Source organism: Tamandua tetradactyla, chromosome 6 (genome assembly GCF_023851605.1).
Source record: "Tamandua tetradactyla isolate mTamTet1 chromosome 6, mTamTet1.pri, whole genome shotgun sequence".
Lineage (NCBI taxonomy): Eukaryota > Metazoa > Chordata > Mammalia > Pilosa > Myrmecophagidae > Tamandua > Tamandua tetradactyla.
Window position 1 is genome coordinate 51519734 of NC_135332.1, and position 21032 is coordinate 51540765.

The following is a 21032-nucleotide window of genomic DNA, read 5'->3' on the forward strand; positions in this document are numbered from 1 at the left end:
TCACAAGTAAAGAAATTGAATTAGTCATTCAAAAGCTTCCTAAAAAGAAAAGTCCAGGACCAGATGGCTTCACATGTGAATTCTACCAAACGTTCCAGAAAGAATTAGTACCAATTCTCCTCAAACTCTTCAAAAAAATCAAAGTGGAGGGAAAACTGCCTAATTCATTCTATGAAGCCAACATCACCCTCATACCAAAACCAGGCAAAGATATTACAAAAAAAGAAAACTACAGACCAATATCTCTAATGAATATAGATGCAAAAATCCTCAATAAAATTCTAGCAAATCGTATCCAACAACACATTAAAAGAATTATACATCATGACCAAGTAGGATTCATCCCAGGTATGCAAGGATGGTTCAACATAAGAAAATCAATTAATGTAATACACCACATCAACAAATCAAAGCAGAAAAATCACATGATCATCTCAATTGATGCAGAGAAGGCATTTAACAAGATTCAACATCCTTTCCTGTTGAAAACACTTCAAAAGATAGGAATACAAGGGAACTTCCTTAAAATGATAGAGGGAATATATGAAAAACCCACAGCTAATATCATCCTCAATGGGGAAAAATTGAAAACTTTCCCCCTAAGATCAGGAACAAGACAAGGATGTCCACTATCACCACTATTATTCAACATTGTGTTGGAGGTTCTAGCCAGAGCAATTAGACAAGAAAAAGAAATACAAGGCATCAAAATTGGAAAGGAAGAAGTAAAACTATCACTGTTTGCAGACGATATGATACTATACGTCGAAAACCCGCAAAAATCCACAACAAAACTACTAGAGCTAATAAATGAGTACAGCAAAGTAGCAGGTTACAAGATCAACATTCAAAAATCTGTAGCATTTCTATACACTAGTAATGAACAAGCTGAGGGAGAAATCAAGAAACGAATCCCATTTACAATTGCAACTAAAAGAATAAAATACCTAGGAATAAATTTAACTAAAGAGACAAAAAACCTATATAAAGAAAACTACAAAAAACTGCTAAAAGAAATCACAGAAGACCTAAATAGATGGAAGGGCATACCGTGTTCATGGATTGGAAGACTAAATATAGTTAAGATGTCAATCCTACCTAAATTGATTTACAGATTCAATGCAATACCAATCAAAATCCCAACAACTTATTTTTCAGAAATAGAAAAACCAATAAGCAAATTTATCTGGAAGGGCAGGGTGCCCCGAATTGCTAAAAACATCTTGAGGGAAAAAAACGAAGCTGGAGGTCTCGCGCTGTCTGACTTTAAGGCATATTATGAAGCCACAGTGGTCAAAACAGCATGGTATTGGCATAAAGATAGATATATCGACCAATGGAATTGAATAGAGTGCTCAGATATAGACCCTCTCATCTATGGACATTTGATCTTTGATAAGGCAGTCAAGCCAACTCACCTGGGACAGAGCAGTCTCTTCAATAAATGGTGCCTAGAGAACTGGATATCCATATGCAAAAGAATGAAAGAAGACCCATCTCTCACACCCTATACAAAAGTTAACTCAAAATGGATCAAAGATCTAAACATTAGGTCTAAGACCATAAAACAGATAGAGGAAAATGTTGGGAGATATCTTATGGATCTTACAACTGGAGGCGGTTTTATGGACCTTAAACCTAAAGCAAGAACACTGTAGAAGGAAATAAATAAATGGGAGCTCCTCAAAATTAAACATTTTTGTGCATCAAAGAACTTCATCAAGAAAGTAGAAAGACAGCCTACACAATGGGAGACAATATTTGGAAATGATATATCAGATAAAGGTCTAGTATCCAGAATTTATAAAGAGATTGTTCATCTCAACAACAAAAAGACAGCCAACCCAACTACAAAATGGGAAAAAGACTTGAACAGACACCTATCAGAAGAGGAAATACAAATGGCCAAAAGGCACATGAAGAGATGCTCAATGTCCCTGGCCATTAGAGAAATGCAAATCAAAACCACAATGAGATATCATCTCACACCCACCAGAATGGCCATTATCAACAAAACAGAAAATGACAAGTGCTGGAGAGGATGCGGAGAAAGAGGCACACTTATCCACTGTTGGTGGGAATGTCAAAGGGTGCAACCACTGTGGAAGGCAGTTTGGCGGTTCCTCAAAAAGCTGAATATAGAATTGCCATACGACCCAGCAATACCATTGCTGGGAATATACTCAAAGGACTTAAGGGCAAAGACACAAACGGACATTTGCACACCAATGTTTATAGCAGCGTTATTTACAATTGCAAAGAGATGGAAACAGCCGAAATCTCCATCAACAGAAGAGTGGCTAAACAAACTGTGGTATATACATACGATGGAATACTATGCAGCTTTAAGACAGGATAAACTTATGAAGCATGTAATAACATGGATGGACCTAGAGAACATTATGCTGAGTGAGTCTAGCCAAAAACTAAAGGACAAATACTGTATGGTCCCACTGATGTGAACAGACATTTGAGAATAAATTTGGAATATGTCCTTGATATCAGAGTCCAGCAGGAGGTAGAAACAGGGTAAGATAATGGCCAATTGGAGTTGAAGGGATACAGACGGTGTAACAGGACTAGATACAAAAACTCAAAAATGGACAGCACAATAATACCTAATTGTAAAGTAATCAGGTTAAAACGCTGAATGAAGCTGCATCTGAGCTATAGGTTTTTGTTTTGTTTTGTTTTGTTTTGATTTTACTATTATTACTTTTTTTTTTTCTCTATATTAACATTCTATATCTTTTTCGGTTATGTTGCTAGTTCTTCTAAACCAATGCAAATGTACTAAGAAATGATGATCATGCATCTATGTGATGATGTTAAGAATTAATGATTGCATATGTAGAATGGTATGATCTCTAAATGTTGGGTTAATTTCTTTTTTTCCATTAATTAAAAAAAAAGAGAGAACGGGTAATTGGAGCTGAAGGGATACAGACTGTACAACGGGACTGGATATAAAAACTCAGAAATGGACAGCACAGTACTACCCAATTGTAATGCAATTATGTTAAAACACTGAATGAAGCTGCATGTGAGGTATAGGTTTTTTGTTTTTTTTCTTTCTATTATTGTTTTAATTCTTATTCTGTTGTCTTTTTATTTTTCTAAATCGATGCAAATGTACTAAGAAATGATGAATATGCAACCATGTGATGTTATTAAGAATTACTGATTGTACATGTAGATTGGAATGATTTCTAATTGTTTTGTTAATTCTTTTTTTAATTAATAAAAAAAAAAAAAGAGGAAACATTTTGGAGAATGAAGAGATTCAGAGAGAGCAGAGAATGCTGCAGCACCATTAAGCCGAAAATTCATCCGCCGGTGCTTTGGAAATGAAGAAGGAAAACACCTCCTGGGGAGCTTCATGAAACAGGAAGCCAGGAGAGAAAGCTAGCAGATGACGCTGTGTTCACCATGTGCCCTTCCAGCTGAGGGAGAAACCGTGACCATGTTTACCATGTGCCCTTCCAGATGAGAGAGGAACACTGACTGTATTCACCACGTGCCTTTCCAGATGACAGAGAAACTCTGACTGTGTTTGCCATGTGCCCTAACACTTGAGAGAGAAACTCTGAACTTCATTGGCCTTGTTGAACCAAGGTATCTTTCCCTGAATGCCTTAGATTGGACATTTCTATAGACTTGTTTTAATTGGGACATTTTCTCAGCCTTAGAACTGTAAAATAGCAACATATTAAATTCCCCTTTTTAAAAGCCATTCTGTTTCTGGTATATTGCCTTCCAGCAGCTAGCAAACTAGAACAATTAGTAATGAACTATCCAAGGAGGAAATCAAGAAAAAAAATTCGATTTACAAAAGCAACTAAAAGAATCAAATACCTAGTAATAAGTTTAACCAAAGATGAAAAGGACTTATATTCAGGAAATTATAAAACTTTGCTAAAAGAAATCAAAGAAGACCTAAATAAATGAATTATGTTCATGGACTGGAAGGTAAGATGTCAGAAAGATGTCAATTCTACCCAAATTGATCCGTAGATTCAATGCAATCCCAATCAAAACTATAACAGTCTACTCCGCAGAAATGGAAAAGCTCGTTATCAAATTTATTTGGAAGGGAAAGGATCCTTGAACAGCTGAAAACATCTTGAAAAAAATAATAAAGTGGGAGGACTCATGCTTCCTGTATTAAAGCATAATATAAGCCACAATGGTCAAAACAACATGGTGCAGGCATAAATATAGATATATTGATCAATCGAGTTGAATCAAGAGTTCAGAAATAGACCCTCACATCTATGGGCAATTAATTTTCTTTCATATTGAGAGAAATAAATCAGACACAAAAGGACATTGTGGGTACATGGGTGTTTTTGTTTGTTTGTTTGTTTGTTTTTTATCTTTGACAAGGCTGCCAAGCCCATTCAACTGGAACAGAAAAGTCTCTTTGATTAATGGTGCTGGGAGAACTGGATATCCTTATCCAGAATAATGAAAGAGTACTTCTATCTCACACTGTTAAAGCTGCCAGAATGCTAGATACCAGAAATAGGATGGCTTTTAAAAAGGGAATTTAGAAACTTGTAAGTTTACAGTTCTGAGTTCACAGAAATGTCCAAACTAAGACATCCAGAAAAAGATATCTTAACTCCAAAGAAAGGGGCCAATAATATTTGGGGTTTCTCTCTCAGCTGGGAAGGACATGGTGACATCTGCTGGATTTCTTTACCATCTTCTTCAAATGGCTTCCATAGAAGCCATCTAATCAAAAGTTACCACCCATAATTGGGTGGATCACATCTCCATTGAAACAAACAAAAAAAAACAATCCCACCCAGAAATACTGAATGACCAGTAAAGGACATGGCTTTTCTGCGGTACACAACAGTTTCAAATCAGCACACACACACCCTACACAAAAATGAACTCCAAATGGATCAAAGACCTAAATATAAGAGCCAGTACCATAATACTCCTGGAGCAAAGTTTTGGGAACCATCTTCAAGATCTAGTGACAGGACTTACCTTCCACACTGTGTTATGGCCAAGGAGGCCCTGGTCTTCTTCCTCCTGCTGCCGGGCCCAGCCCCAGTAGTTTCCAGCTGCATTGAAGTCTGCCAGTGCCGCCTGTCTCCACAATTCCCCCACACACAAGAAACAGGCTCAGGCTGGGTGCAGCAAAAAGTTGGAGCAGAAAAAGAAATAGCAGATTATTGAAGAAAAAACTTTTGGTCTGAAGAATAAAAAAGATGCAAAGCAACAGAAGTTTATCAAAGCTTTTACTCATCAACTTAAATTTGGTCAACAAAATTCACATGAGGATCTGACATATTAACATTTGGATGAATCCTATAATCATATTAGGTTGCACAAAGTAAAGCTGAAAAGAAATAGAGGGAAAATGACGAGAAGAAAGAATTACAGGGGCTAAATGAACTGTTCAAACCTGTAGTTGTTGCTCAAAAAATAAGTAAAGCCTTCCCCCTCTCCATGGGACATGACTCCTAGGGGTGAAAACCTCCCTGGCAATGTGGGACAGAAATTCTAGAATGAGCTGGGACTCAACGTCACAGGATTGAGAAAACCTTCTTGACTGAAAGGGGGAAGAGAGAAATGAGACAAAATAAAGTACCAATGGCTGAAATTTCAAACAACGTCAAGAGGTTATCATGGAGGTTATCCTTACATATTATATAGATATCATTTTTTTAGTTTATGGTATATTAGAGTGGCTAGAGGGAAGTGCCTGAAACTGTAGAGCTGTGTTTCAGTAGCCATATTTCTCGAAGATGATTGTATAATGATATAGCTTTCGCAATGTGACTGTGTGATTGTGAAAACCTTGTGTCTGATGCTCCTTTTATCTATGGTATGGACAGATGAGTAAAAAATATGGATTAAAAATAAACAAATAATAGGGGGAACAAAGGTTGAAATAAATTGAGTAGATTAAAATATGAGTGGACAATGGAAGGGAATGGAAGGGGTATGACGTGAGTTTTTTCTTTTTCTTTTTCTGGAGAGATGCAAATGTACAAAAAAATGATCATAGTGATGAATACACGACTATATGATGATATTGTGAGCCATTGATTGTAACCATGTCAAGAATTTTTGTATGTCAAGAATGTTAGTATGTCTGTTCATTGTTTAAAACAAAAATATTTTTTAAAAAAATAAGTAAAGGTGCAGATCCCAAATCTGTAGTATGTGCATTCTTCAAGCAAGGACAGTGTACTAAAGGAGATAAGTGTAGGTTCTCTCATGACTTGACTCTGACAGAAAATGTGAAAAGAGAAGTGTTTACATTAATGCAAGAGATGAAGAACTTGAGAAAGATACCATGGGTAATTGTGATAAGAAAAAGCTGGAAGAAGTAGTGAACAAGAGGTAGGGTTAGATGGAAAAAGAAAAAAAACAAAAACTCAAATAATGTGCAAGCATTTCCTTTAGGCTACTGAAAACAACAAGTATGGCTGATTTGGGGTATGCCCCAGAGGGAGTGATACTTGCATGTATTATCAGGCACTTCCTCCTGGATTTATGTTGAAAAATGATAAAAAGAAAGAAGAGAAAGAAGATGAAATTTCATTACAAGATCTAATTGAAAGAGAGTGCTCTGCTATAGGCAAAAGACATAAACTGGCAGCATGGATTTAAAAAACAGGATTCATTTATATTCTGTCAACCAGAGACTCACCTTAGACACAAGGACAAAACTAGGCTGAAAGTTAAGGTTGGAAAAAGATATTTCATACAAACAACAATCAGAAAAGACCAGGAGTACCTTTACTAATATCCAACAAATTAGACTTCAAATGTAAAACAATTAAAAGACAGAAGGACACTATGTATTAATAAAAGGGATAATTCAACAAGAAGGCATAGCAATCATAAATATTTATGCACTGAGCCAGAGTACTCCAAAATACATGAGGCAAGCACTGACAACACTGAAGGGAGAAGTAGACACCTTAACCATAATAGTTGGAGATTTCAATACACTGCTCTCATCAATGGATAGGACATCTTAACAGGAATTTATAAGGAAATAGAGATTTTGCATAATATGATAAGTGAACTAGACTTAACAGGTATTTACACAACATTACACCCCACAGCAGCAGGATACACATTTTTCTCAAGTGCTCTTGCAATATTCTCAAGGAGAGACAATATGCTGACTCACAAAGCAAGTCTCAATAAATTTAAAAAGATTGAAATACAAAACACTTTCTCAGATCATAATGGAATGAAGTTGGAAATCAACAACAGGCAAAGGGCCAAATATATGGAGGCTAAACAACACATTCTTAAACAACAAGTGGGTCAAGGAAGAAATTATAAGAGTAATCAGAAAATATCTTGAGGCCAATGAAAATGAAAAAACAACATATTAAAATTTAGGGGATGAAGCAAAGGCAGGGCTGAGAGGGAAATTTATTGCTTTAAATGCTTATATTATAAAAAGAAAAAAGAGCAAAAATTGAGGAATTAATTGTTCACTTGGAAGAACGAGAGAAAGAACAGCAAACTAACCCTAGAGCAAACAAAGGAAGAAAAAAAAAGATTAGAGCAGAAATAAATGAAATTGTGAATATGAAAACAATTGAGAAAATCAACAAAACTAGAAGGTAGTTCTTTGATAAAAAAAATCAATAAAACCAATGGGCCCTTAGCTAAGTTGACAAAAGTAAGGGGGGGATGCAAATAAATAAAATCAGAAATGGAAGAGGAGACATAATCACTGACCCTGCAGAAATAAGGTCAGTAATAAGAGAATACTATGAGTAACTATACGCTAATAAACTAAACAGCATAGATGAAATGGACAACTTCCCAGAAAGGCACAAACAACCATTGACTAAAGAAGAAATAGACCTCAACAAACCAATCACAAGTAAATAGATTGAATCAGTCATTAAGAAGCTCCCTAAAAAGAAAAATTGGGGACCAGATGGCTTCACATGTGAACTCTACAAGGCATTCAAGAAAGAATTAGTAGTAGTTCTGCTCAAACTCTTCAAAAAAAATTGAAGAGGAGGGAAAGCTACCCATTCTAGTTTAAAGGCTGCTGGAATGCAATATACCAGAAACAGAATGGCTTTTAAAAACGGGAATTTATTAAGATGCAAATTTACAATTCTAAGGCTGTGAAAATGTCCAAATTAAGGCAAGGCTATGGAAACATCCAATCTGAGGCATCCAGGGAAAGATACCTTGGTTCAAGAAGACTAATGATGTTCAGGGTTTCTATCAACTGAAAGGCACATGGCAAGATCTGCTAGCTTTCTCTTCAACCGCCTTCCCAGGGCTCTGTCCATTCTGTTGGCTCTGTTGGTTCTGGTGGCTCTCATGCCTCTCAAGCTTTTTTCCAAAATACTTCCCTCTTAAAGGGCTCCTTAAGTAACTCCATCTTGAATGGGTGGAGACACATCTCTATGGAAACCATCTAATCAAAATTTACTTCCACAATTGGGTGGATCACATCTTCATGGAAACAATCAAAAAGGTCCCACTCAGCAATATTGAATGAGGATTAAAGGACATGGTTTTTCTGGGATACATAATAGCTTCAAAACAGCTAACTCATTCTATAAGGCCAACATCACCCTAATAACAAAGCCAGTCAAAAATATTCCAAGAAAATAAAATTATCAGCCAATCTCTTTAATAAACATAGATTCAAAAATCCTCAACAAAATACATGAAAATCAAATCCAGCAGCACAGAACAAGTGGGATTTATTCCAGGTATGCAAGGCTGTTTCAACACAAGAAAATCAACTAATGTAATACACCATATCAATAAGTCAAAGCAGAAAAACCATATGATCATCTAAATTGATGCATAAAAAGCATTTGACAAAATTCAAAATCCTGTTTTGATGAAAAGTCTTCAAAGAATAGGAATAGAAGGGAACTTCTTCAACATGATAAAGGGAATATATGAAAAACCCACAGCTAACATCACCGTCAATGGGGAAATTGAAAGCTTTCCCTCTAAGCTTTCAATTTGTTATTCAACATTGTGCTGTAAGTTCTAGCTAGAGCAATTAGGTAAAGAAAAAGAAATAAAAGAAAATCCAAATTGCAAAAGAAGTAAAACTCTCACTGTTTGCAGATGATATGATACCATATGTTGAAAATCCCAAAAAATCTACAGCAAAGCTAGAGTTAATAAAGAGTACAGCAAATTGGCAGATACAAGACAAATGCCCCCAAATTAGTAGTGTTTCTATACACAAGTAATGAGTGATCTGAGGAGGAAATCAAGACAAAAAATCCATTTACAATAGCAACCAAAAGAATCAAATGTTTAGGAATAAATTTATGGATACAAAAGAGCTATACATAGAAAACTACAAGAAACTGCTAAAATAAAACATGGAAGGCCTAAATAAATAGAAGTGCATACCGTGTTTGTGGATTGGAAGGTTAAATATAGGTAAGATGTCAATTCTACCCAAATTGATTTTTAGATTCAATACAATTAAAATCCCAAAAACTTACTTTGCAGAAATAGAAAAAAACAATAACCAAATTTGTTTGGAAGGGCAGGGTACCCTGCATAGCTAAAAATATCTTGAGAAAGAAAAATGAAGTGGGAGGTCTCATGATACCTGACTTTAAAGCATATTATAAAGCTTTGATGCCCAAAACAGCATGGTACTGGCATAAAGACAGATATTCTGGGGGGTTCAAGGCTAGTTTAGTGATAGAATTCTCATCTCCCATGGAGGAAACCCAGGTTTGATTCCTGGTCTGTGCACTTCCAAAAGAAAAGAAAAAATTTTTTTCAACAAATGGTGCTGCAATAATGGAATACTCAATGGGAAAGAATGTAATGTGACCCCCACCATAAAGCATACAAAAAGGAAAAAATAAAAGATAGATACACTGGCCAATGGAATAAAATTGAGTGTTCAGAAATAGATGCTCTCATCTATGGGCAATTGATCTTTGATAAGGCAATGAAGTCAACCCAACTGGGACAGGGCTGCCTCTTCAATAAATGGTGTTTGGAGAACTGAATATCCATATGTAAAAGAATGAGACATGATCCATATCTCACACTCTATACAAAAATTAATTCAAAATGGATCAAAGACCTAAACATCAGAGCTAAAGCCATAAAACTTTTAGAAGGAAATATAGGGAAATATTTCATAAATCTTATCATAGGAGGCAGTTTCCTAGACCTTACACTCAAAGCATGAGCATTTAAAAAGAAAGAGATAAATGGAATCTCCTCAAAATTAAACACTTTTGTGCATCAAGTAACTTTGCCAGGAAAGTAAAAAGGGAGCCTATGCAATGGGAGACAATATCTGGAAACCACATATCAAATAAGGATTTAGTATCTAGAATATATGAGAAGATCCTTCAACAACAAAAACACAAACAACCCAATTAAAAAATGGGCAGAAGACATGAACAGACACTTCTCAGAAGAGGAAATACAAATCGCCAAAATGTACATGAAAAGATGCTCAACTTCACTGGCTATTAGGGAAATGAAAATCAAAACCCCAATGAGATATCATCTGACATCCACAAGAATGGTCATTATCAAAAAATCAGAAAACGACAAGTGCTGCATAGGAAGTGGAGAAAGAGGCACCAATCAACTGTTAGTGGGAAGTATGCTGCTCCAGAAGGCAGTTTGGTGATTCCTCAGGAAGCTAAGTATAGAATTGCCATATGGTCCAGCAATCCTAGCACTGGATATATATTCAGAGGAACTAAGGACAAGGACACAAATGGACATTTTCACGCCAATGTTTACAGCAGTATTATTTACAATTGCCAAGGGATGGAAACAGCCCAAATGTCTATCAAAGGACAAGTGGCTAAACAAGCTGTGGTATATACATATGATGGAACATTATACAGCTGTAAGACAGAATAAAGCCATGAATCATGTAACAATGTCGACAAAACTTGAGGACATTATGCTGAGTGGAATTAGTCAGAAACAAAAGGACAAATACTGTATGGTCTCACTAATATGAACTAACATTAATCAGTGAACTTTGACAATTGAAGTTAAGAACACAGGTTATCAGGAGATAGAAATAAGGTCGAGATTGGACATTTGGTGCTGAAGGAATACAGATTGCGCAACAGGATAGACTGTAAAAACTTAGGAATGGATAGCACAATACTACCTTATCATAGCACAATTGTGTAAGTGCACTGAGTGAAACTGAATGTGGGTATGATTGAGGGAGAAGGGCTGGGGCACATATGAAACCAGAATGAAAGATAGAGGATAAAGACTGAGATGGTATAACTTAGGAATGCCTAGAATGGGCAATGGTGGTGATTAACTACACAAATAAAAAAGCGTTTTTGCATGAGGGGTGTTCTAGTTTGCTAGCTGCCAGAATGCAATATACCAGAAACGGAATGGCTTTTAAAAGGGGGAATTTAATAAGCTGCTAGTTTACAGCTCTAAGGCCAAGAAAATGTCCCAATTAAGTCTAGAGAAATGTCCAATCTAAGGTATCCAGGGAAAGATACCTTGGTCGATGCAGTTCAGGGTTTCTCTCTCAAGTGAGAAGGCACGTGGTGAACACAGTCAGGGTTTCTCTCTCAGCTGGAAGGGCATGTGGTGAACATGGCATCATCTGCTAGCTTTCTCTCCTGGCTTCTGATTTCATGAGGCTCCCCAGGAGGCATTTTTCTTCTTCATCTCCAAAGGTTGCTCGCTAGTAGACACTCTGCTTCTTGGTGCTCCAGCATTCTCTGCTCTCTCCAAATCTCCTTCATTCTCCAAAATGTTTCCTCTTTTATAGGACTCCAGAAATTTATCAAGACCCACCCAAATGGGTGGAGACATGTCCTCACCTAATCCAGCTTAACAACCACTCTTGATTAAATCACATCTCCAGGGAGATGATCTGATTACAGTTTCAAACACAGCATTGAATAGGAATTATTCTACCTTTATAAAATGGGATTTAGATTAAAACATGGCTTTTCTAGGGGACATACATCCTCTCAAACCAGCACAGGAGGCTAGGGGTGGGGTTGCCAAATGATACTGCAACCCCATTTCTGAGTATATACCTGGAGGAACTGAGGGTGGGGATACAGATATTTGCACACTGGCATTCATGATGGCAGTGTTCATGATTCACAATGGATGGAAGTGGCCTAAGAGTATGACTGAGGGAAGAAAGGGGGTACATTGGTGTTTATATACAACAGACTACTGAGTGGCTGCAAGAAGGAATGAAGTTATGAGGCATGCAACTAGGTGAATGAAATTTAAGGACTGTATGTTAAATGAAATGTCAGAAACAAAAAGACAAATATTATCATGCCTGACTCACATGGACTAATTATAATATAAAAACTTGGTGAATTGAAGTTGAGAGCATGGGTTATCAGGTTGGGGTCAATTGCAAAATGTCCTAGATAGTAAGCTCTTACAGCAGTCACATACATTCAGGACTTGTAAGTATTACTTCTAAATTCTGAGATACTGAGTTATTTACTATAACCTGGTCATTCCCAGAAACTTCAGGTATTTATGTGACATCTGAGACTCAGAGTTAGAGGTCTGAAGCTATGAAAGTCAGCACTATCCCATACAGGAGCTATTTAAAAATTGAAAAAGTGATCTGACTTTGACTAGAGTTATGAATGAAACTGATCTGGATAGGACTAAGGTAAATCAGAATACAGGGTAAATGATGATATTGTCCATATTTTAAAACGTCAACTTCTGCGTGAGACCAAAGGGAGAGACATTTATTTGACACAAAATTTATATTTTGGGTAGCGCATTACCTAATTTAACTTGTATGGTCAGTTTAGTTGAACAACATAAGTACATGAAAGCTTGAATGGAGCATGAGGTCTTGTTGGTTAGTCCAAGTTAGTGTGATGCCCCTATATATCCCAGAATAATTTGGGCAGAGAATAAAGTATTGGCAAAGTCCCCTTGAGGGACTGGGAAGAAAGGGGGAAATATTCAACTTCTCCATTTGGAGAATTCCTGATATCTTGCAAGCAATGGGGACAACCAAATCAATAGGCTGAGCCCTTGATCTTGGAGTTCATCCCTATGAAACTTATTCCTGCAAAGAATAAGCTAAGCCTACTTATAATTATATCCCCCAGAGTCACCCCTAGAGAACCTCTTTTGTTGCTCAAATTTATCCTCTCTCTCAAAGCCAACTCGGCAGGTGAACTCACTGCCCTCCCAACTACATGGGACATTAACTCCCAGAGATGTAAATCTACCTGGCAACATGAGACAGGACTCCTGGAGATGAGCTGGCACCTGGCATCATGGGATTAAGAAAGCTTTCTTGACCAAAATGGGGAAAAGGGAAATGAGACAAAAAGTTTCAGTGGTTGAGAGATTTCAGAGTCAAGAGATTATCCTAGAGGTTATTCATATGCATTAGATAGATATCCCTTTTTAGCTTTTGGTGTATTGGAGTGGCTGGAGGGAAATATTTGAAACTGTTGCACTGTGTTCTAGTAGCTTGATTCCTGAAGATGTTTCTATAATGATATAGCTTTTACAATGTGACTGATCGTGAAAACCTTGTGTCTCATGCTCCTTTTATCTAGGGTATGGTCAGATTAGTAAAAAATAAAGATAATAAATAAATAATAGGGGGGATTGGGGTAAAATAAATTAAGTAGATTGAAATACTACTGGTCAATGAGAGGGACGGGTACAGGGTATGAAACATAAGTTTTTTCTTTTTTCTTGTTATTTCTTTTTCTGTAGTGATGTTCTAAAATTATCATGGTGATCATAACTACATGGAACCTTCGGTAGGACATGAGATTTTGTTGGTTTGTCCAAAGTGATGCCCTGATGAATACCAGAGTGATTTGATCAGTGAGTGGAAAAGTATTTGCAAAGTCTCCTTCAGGGAATGGTGAGAACAGGGGAAAATTCAACTTCCCCAAGTTGAATTCTTGATATTCTCACAAGCAGTGTGGACAACCAAAGCTATAGACTGAGCCCCCAGTCTTGGGGGTTGTTCATATGAAACTTAACCCTGCAAAGTATAGGCCAAGCCTACTTAAAATTAGGCCTAAGAGTCACCCCCAAGAGAGCCTCTTTTGTTGCTCAGATGTGGCCTCTCTCTCCAGCCAATACAACCAGCAAACTCACCACCCTCCCCCTGTCTATGTGGGACATGACTCCCAGGGTTGTGGGCCTTCCTGGCAATGTAGGACAGAAATCCTAGAATGAGCTGAGACTCAGCATCAAGGGATTGAGAAAACCTTCTCGACCAAAAGCAGGAAGAGTGAAATGAGACAACGTGTCAATGGCTGAGAGATTCCAAACAGAGTTGAGAGGTTATCCTGGAGGTTATTCTTACACATTAAGTAGATATCACCTTGTTATTCAAGATGTAATTGAGAGGCTAGAGGGAACTGCTTGAAAATGTAGAGCTGTGTTCCAGAAGCCATGTTTCTTGAAGATGATTGAATAATGATATAGCTTTCATAATGTGACTCTGTGATTGTGAAAATCTTGTGTCTGATGCTCTTTTTATATACCTTGTCAACAGACGAGTAGAACATATGGAATAAAAATAAATAATAGGTGGAACAAATGTTAAAATAAATTTAGTTTGAAATGTTAGTGATCAATGAAAGGGAGGGGTAAGGGGTATGGTATGTATAATCTTTTTTTTCTGTTTTTGTTTTATTTTTTTTTCTGTTTCCTTTTTATTTCTTTTTCTGAATTGATGCAAATGTTCTAAGAAATGATCATGATGATGAATATGCAACTATGTAATGATATTATGAATTACTGATTATATATGTAGAACGGAATGATCACATGTTAAGAATGTTTATGTTTCTTTCTTGTCATTTTTTTTATTTAAAAATTAATAAAAAATATTTTTAAAGAAGAGAAAAAATTATTATGGTGAATACACAACAGTGTGATGATATTGTGAGGCATTATTGTACACTATGCATGGACTGTATGTGTGTGAAGATTTGTCAATAAAAATATTTTTTTAATATATATATAGTAGGGTGGGGACCTTTGATTAGATTGTTCCCATGGAAACTGACCCGCTCAATTGTGGGTGTGGCCTTTTAATTAGATTACTCCAGAGATGTAGCATGCCCAATTTGTGTGTGGCCTTTTGAATAGTTGGGGATGTGACCCCACCCATTAATGGTGAGTCTTGATTCGTTTACTGGAGTCCTTTGAAAAGGGAAACATTTTGGAGGAACCTCAGATGCTTGGAGAACAGTTGCTAAATTACTGACAAAGATGCAGACATTTGGAGATGTTTGGGGTACTGACAGAGATTGCTGATGCCTAGACATGGACATTTAGAGTCGCAGAGCCCAGCAGACATTGCCATAAGCCTTCCCATGACATGCTAAGCAAGCCAGAACCCAGCATTGTGTCCTGGAGTTGCTAAGTAAAGGTTCACAGATGCTTAAAGAAGAAACCAGTGGCGTCAGAAGCTGAAAGTGATAGAACTGGAAACAAGCACCAGCAGACACCAGCCATATACCTTCCCATGTGACAGACATCAGCCTTCTTGAGTTCAAGTATCTTTCTTTGGATGCCTGAGTTTGGACATTTTTATGGCCTTAGAATTGTAAATTTGTAACTTAATAAATTCCCTTTTTAAAAGCTGTTCCATTTCTGGTATCTTGCATTCTGGCAGCAGTAGCAAACTAATACACTACTGAGTCATTATATTGATATTTATTTTTAGTCTCCCATGTCTTAGAGCTGCTAGGAGGGAAAACCTGATATTGTAGAACTGTAACCCATACCAAACTTTAAAATTTGTTCTATAACTACTTGTTAAAATGTACTTTGAAATTTATTGCCTATATATGATATATTTCACAATAAAAAATGCTTTAAAAATAGGAGAGAACACTTCCTAACTCATTCTATGAGGCCAGCATACCCTGACACTAAAGCCAGATAAAAACAGCACAAGAAAATAAAATTACAGATAATATCTCTGATAAATATAGTGCAAAATTCATCAACAAAATACTGGCAAACCCAAACCAATAGTATGTTAAAAAGATTGTACACCATCACAAGTGGGATTTATTCTAGGAATGCAAGGATAGTTCAACATAAGAAAATCGGTGTAACACCACATTAATAGAATGAAGGGGGGAAAAGGCACATGGTCATATTAATTGCTGCAGAAAAGCACTTGAGAAAATCCAAAATTTTTTAATGATAAAAACCCTCAGAGGCAAAATAATCCAGAAATGAAAGAACAATTATTGTATGACTTCTTTTAGAAAATGCTTATAAGAAAACAGGGCCTAGGTTGTAAGCACTTACACAGACACATTTAATCTAGAGTGGTAATTATTATTTTTTGATTTTGAAAGGCTGTTTTATAGACCTATAATCTGATATTTACAGATAAGAATGAAGCTGATCAGGTCAGGATTAAAGTAATTAAGAACACAGGGGTAAGGAAGACACGGTCTATATTTTAGAACTACATGTATTCTTTGAGACTAAAAGAAGAAAGGTTTATTTTGTCTGGAACCTAAATTTTCTGTAGCACATAATCTAACTCAACCTGTCTGGATAGCTCATTTGAACAATTGAAACATTGGGAACCCAGAATAAGAATGAGGGCCCTTAATCCTGTATAGCTTAATGTAATGCCTGAATATATCCTAGAATATGTTAAGCAGATAATCAAAAAGTATTGTCAAAACCCCTTGAGGGATGGGAGAAAAAATATGGAACTATTAAACTTTACCATCAGGGAATTCCCTGATACTGTGTCAAACATTAGGAACACCCAAATCAATAGGCCAAGCTCTTAATCTTGAGGCTTACTCTTGTGAAGCTTTGTAGGTAGTGGAGAAGCTTAGCCTACATATAGGTATGCCTAAGAGTTATTTTTGGAGGACCTCTTTTGTTGCTCAGATGTGGCCTCACTCTAAGCCCAACTCTGCAAGTTAAATTATTGGCCTCCCCCCTACAAGGGACATGACATCCAGGGGTAGAAGTCTCCCTGGCAGCATGGGAGATGACTCCCAGGGATGAGTCCATCCCTGGCACCATGGATCAACAATCCCATCCTGACCAAAATAGGAAAAGAAGTGTAACTAATAAAGTAACAGTGGCTGGGAGAGTTCAAATAGAGTCAAGAGGCTACTCTGGAGGTCACTTTAATACAAACTTCAGTTAGACACCGCTACCTGTCATAACTTGCCAAACTCCAACCAGGGCCATTCCAACCAATCCTAAAGAACACCTAGGGCATTTATAAGATTCTGCAAAGGTTCCATGCACTAGGGCAACTTTCCAGAAACCTCCAACCTCCAGATGGGTCCCTGAACCAGATACGTCCTGAACCTAGAGGGCACAGCCTCTCCAGGATATCAACTAATTCCACCTCCCTACACCATTATTGACAAACCCTTCCAACATGAAAAATTTAGAATGGGGCAGGCCACAGTGGCTCAGCAGGCAGAGTTCTCACCTGCCATGCTGGAAACCCAGGTTCGATTCCCGGTGCCTCCCCATGCAAAAAAAATTAGAATGACCACAGCCCAAATACTCCTAAAGAGTGTGAAAGAAAGATCAAAGGTAATGGTGGAGTATTCTAGAGCAGCTAGAAGTAAAAAACCTAAAATTGTGGAATTGTAACCCATACCAAACTCTGAAATCTGTTCTACAACTAATTGCTTGCTGTGCTTTGAAATTTTGTTGCTTTTTTGTATATATGTTATTTTTCACAAAAAAAGAAAAAAAATTGACTGTGATGACCAAAAAAAAAAGTATTTATTCCTTCTAGTCTCCTATATTCTGGAGCAGTAAGAAGGAAAAATCTGAGATGATGGTATGGTAGCCCATGACAAACTCTGGGATCTGTCCTGTAACTACTTGTTGAAGGGTGCTTTGAAAACTATTGTTTTTTCTTTCTTTGCTTTGTATATATGTTATATTATACAATAAATAAGGTTAAAACAAAACCTCAGAAAGGTAGGAATAGAAGGGAACTTTCTCAACACGATAAAGGGCATTTATGACACACCCACAGCAAACAACATGCTCAGTGGTTATAGACAGATAATTAAATAAAAGCTATCCTAATTGGAAAGGAGAATCAAATTATCCTTATTCACAGTTGGCATGGTTCTATATAGGAAAATCCTAAAGAATCCACAGGAAAGCTACTAAAATTAATTAATTCATCAAAAGCGCAGGATATAAAACAAACACTCAGAAGTCAGTTGGTTTTCTATACACCAGGAATAATCTGAAAAGGAAATTAATAAAAGAATTCCATTTACATTAGGATCTAGGAGAATAAAATACATAGGAATAAATTTAAGCAAAAAGATTCAAAGATCTGTACACTGAAAACTAAAGCTGAGATGAATTAAAATCTTAAGTAAATGGAAAGACATCCCATGTTCATGGATTGGAAGACTTATTGTTATCAATACTGCCTAAAGTGATCTACAAATTCAATGCAATCCTTATCAGAATTCCAGCTTTTTCAGTATCCTCAAATTCATATAGAATTACAAGGGGGTCTCAAATAACCAAAACAATCTTGAAAAAGAACAAAGTTAGAGGACTCACACTTCCTGATTTCAAACCTTAGTATAAACCTATGGTTATTAGAACTGTGGTACTAACATAGTCATATAGGCCAATGGAATAGAATTGAAGTCCAGGGATAAATTCACACATCAATGACCAATCAATTTTTAAGAAGAGTGCCAAGTCCATTCAATGGGGAGATAACAATCTCTTCAACAAATTGTGCTGAAACAACTGGAAATCCACATGCAAAAGAATGAATGTGGACCCCCTTCTCACCAAATAAATAAAAAAATAATAATTCAAAATGAGTCAGTGACCAGAATATGAGCTAATAATAAAAAAAAAACTCTTAAGAGAAAAAGGGAAATATCTTCATGACCTTGTAGTGGGCAAAGGATTTTTAGATTTTATGCCAAAACCTCAAGTAAAAGAAAAATAGATAAATGGGACCTCAACAAAATTTAAAACTTTATACCAAAAGCATGAGCAGCCACAAAAAAAGAAAATCTTAAATGGGACTTTATCATAATTTACAACTGTTAAGCAAAGACTTTATCAAAAAATAAAAAGACAACCTACAGAATGAGAGAAAATATTTGGAAACCACATATCCAATTAGGTTTCAATACCCAGAATATATAAAGAAATACTACAACTGAACAAAAAGAAATAATGCAACTTAATAATGGGCATAAGACTTGAATAGACATATCACCAAAGAGCGTATCTAAATGGCCAATAAACATATTAAAATATGCTCAAAATTATTAGCCATTAGGGAAATACAAATCAAAACCACAATAAAATACAATTTCATACCCACCAGGATGGCTACTATTTAAATTAAGAAAAAAAAAAAGCCAGAAAATAAGTGTTGGAGAAGATGTGTAGAAATAGGAAAATACTCCATTTTTTGTGAGAATCTAAAATGATGGAGCAGCTGTGGAAGACAGTTTGGTATCTCCTCAGAAAGCATAGAATCACCACAGGATTCAGTGTAGTGCTTTGTTGAAAAGCATGTTCTTAACCTTAATCCATTCCTGTGGGTGTGAACCCATTGTAAATAGGACCTTTTGATGAGTTACTTGAGTTTAGGTGTGGCCCATCTCAATTAGGATAGGTCTTAATCCTTTTACTGGAGTCCTTCATAAGCAGAATAAAGTTCGTACACAGAGAGTAAGCCAGGAGAAGCAAGAAGCCAAAGTTCAATGGAACCCAGAAGACAATGGAGAGGCCAAAAGAGGTGATCATGTACATGGCCACATGACAGAAGAGCCAAGAACGAAGAATCACTGGCAGCCAGCCCCAGAATGCCAGTGTTTTAGAAAAAAGCGTAGCCTTGATGCATTGATTTGGCCCTTCTCTTAACCACAAAACTGTAAGCCAATAAATTCTGATTGTTTAAACCAACCCATTGCTTAAACCAACACATTGCCTGGTATTTGCTTGAGCAGCCAAGGAAACTAAAATACCCAGCAATCCCACCTCTAGTTATACATCCGAAAGAATTGAAAACAGGGACTCAAACAGATATTTCCACACCAGTGTTCACAGGGGCATTATTTACAATTGCCAAGAGATGGAAGCAACCCAAAAATCCATCAATCAAGGAATGGATCAACAAAATGTGGTGTGTACATGCAATGGAATACTATTCAACCCCCAAAATGAATGAAGTTCTGATACATGATACAAACATGGATAAATCTGGAAGATATCATTTTGAGTGAAATAAGCCAGATGCACAAGGATAAGTATTGTATGATCTCACATAAATGAAATAATTAAAATAAGCAAATTCATAGAGTCAGAAACTAGAATATAGGTTGCCAGCAGCCAGGATGAGGATAGGGAGGAGTTAATGCTTAATTGGTACTGAGTTTCTGTTTGGGGTATGGGGAAGATTTGTTAATGGATGGTGTTAATAGTAGCACAACTTTGTGAATGTAATTAACACCACCGAATTACATATTTGAAAGTGGCTTTAAAAATACTTTCCCATTAATATTTACTTGTGCTTTCTCTTTTTTGGCTTTGACTGATCTTTCAGATGTTTCTCTTACCTCTTTTTTGTTTGTTTGTTTGTTTGTTTCACAGAATCAACTTTTGGCTTTGTTCTCCATTGTCCTTGCTTTCTATTCCATTAATTAGTACTATGTTCTATTTCTTCAGGTTTATTCATATGCTCTTCTGCCATTTTTATTGTATGTGCTTTAGCACATTAATTTTCAAGCTTCCTTCTCTTCTAATTTAAATATTTGAGGTAATAAACTTCTCTCAAAATACTGCTATATCTGTCTTATACAAGTTTTGTTATGTAGGGCAGGCCACAGTGGTTCAACAGGCAGAGTGGATAGATGTTTGGCCATTGTCAAGTGCTATGATGATGAATGTTTCTTTTTAATTATGGCAATTCTTGCTTTATATATTTTGAGGCTGTTATTTTATGCACATAAGTTATCTTCCTGCTGAAATAAGCCTTTTATCATCATTCA

The 21032-nt window shown here is 36.5% G+C and overlaps 1 pseudogene; it reads left to right on the forward strand.

Annotated features, from left to right (window-relative positions):
- Nucleotides 1–3957: 3957 nt before the first annotated feature.
- On the forward strand, nt 3958–6636 carry LOC143686655 (zinc finger CCCH domain-containing protein 15-like; annotated as a pseudogene).
- The last annotated feature ends 14396 nt before the right edge of the window (nt 6637–21032 follow it).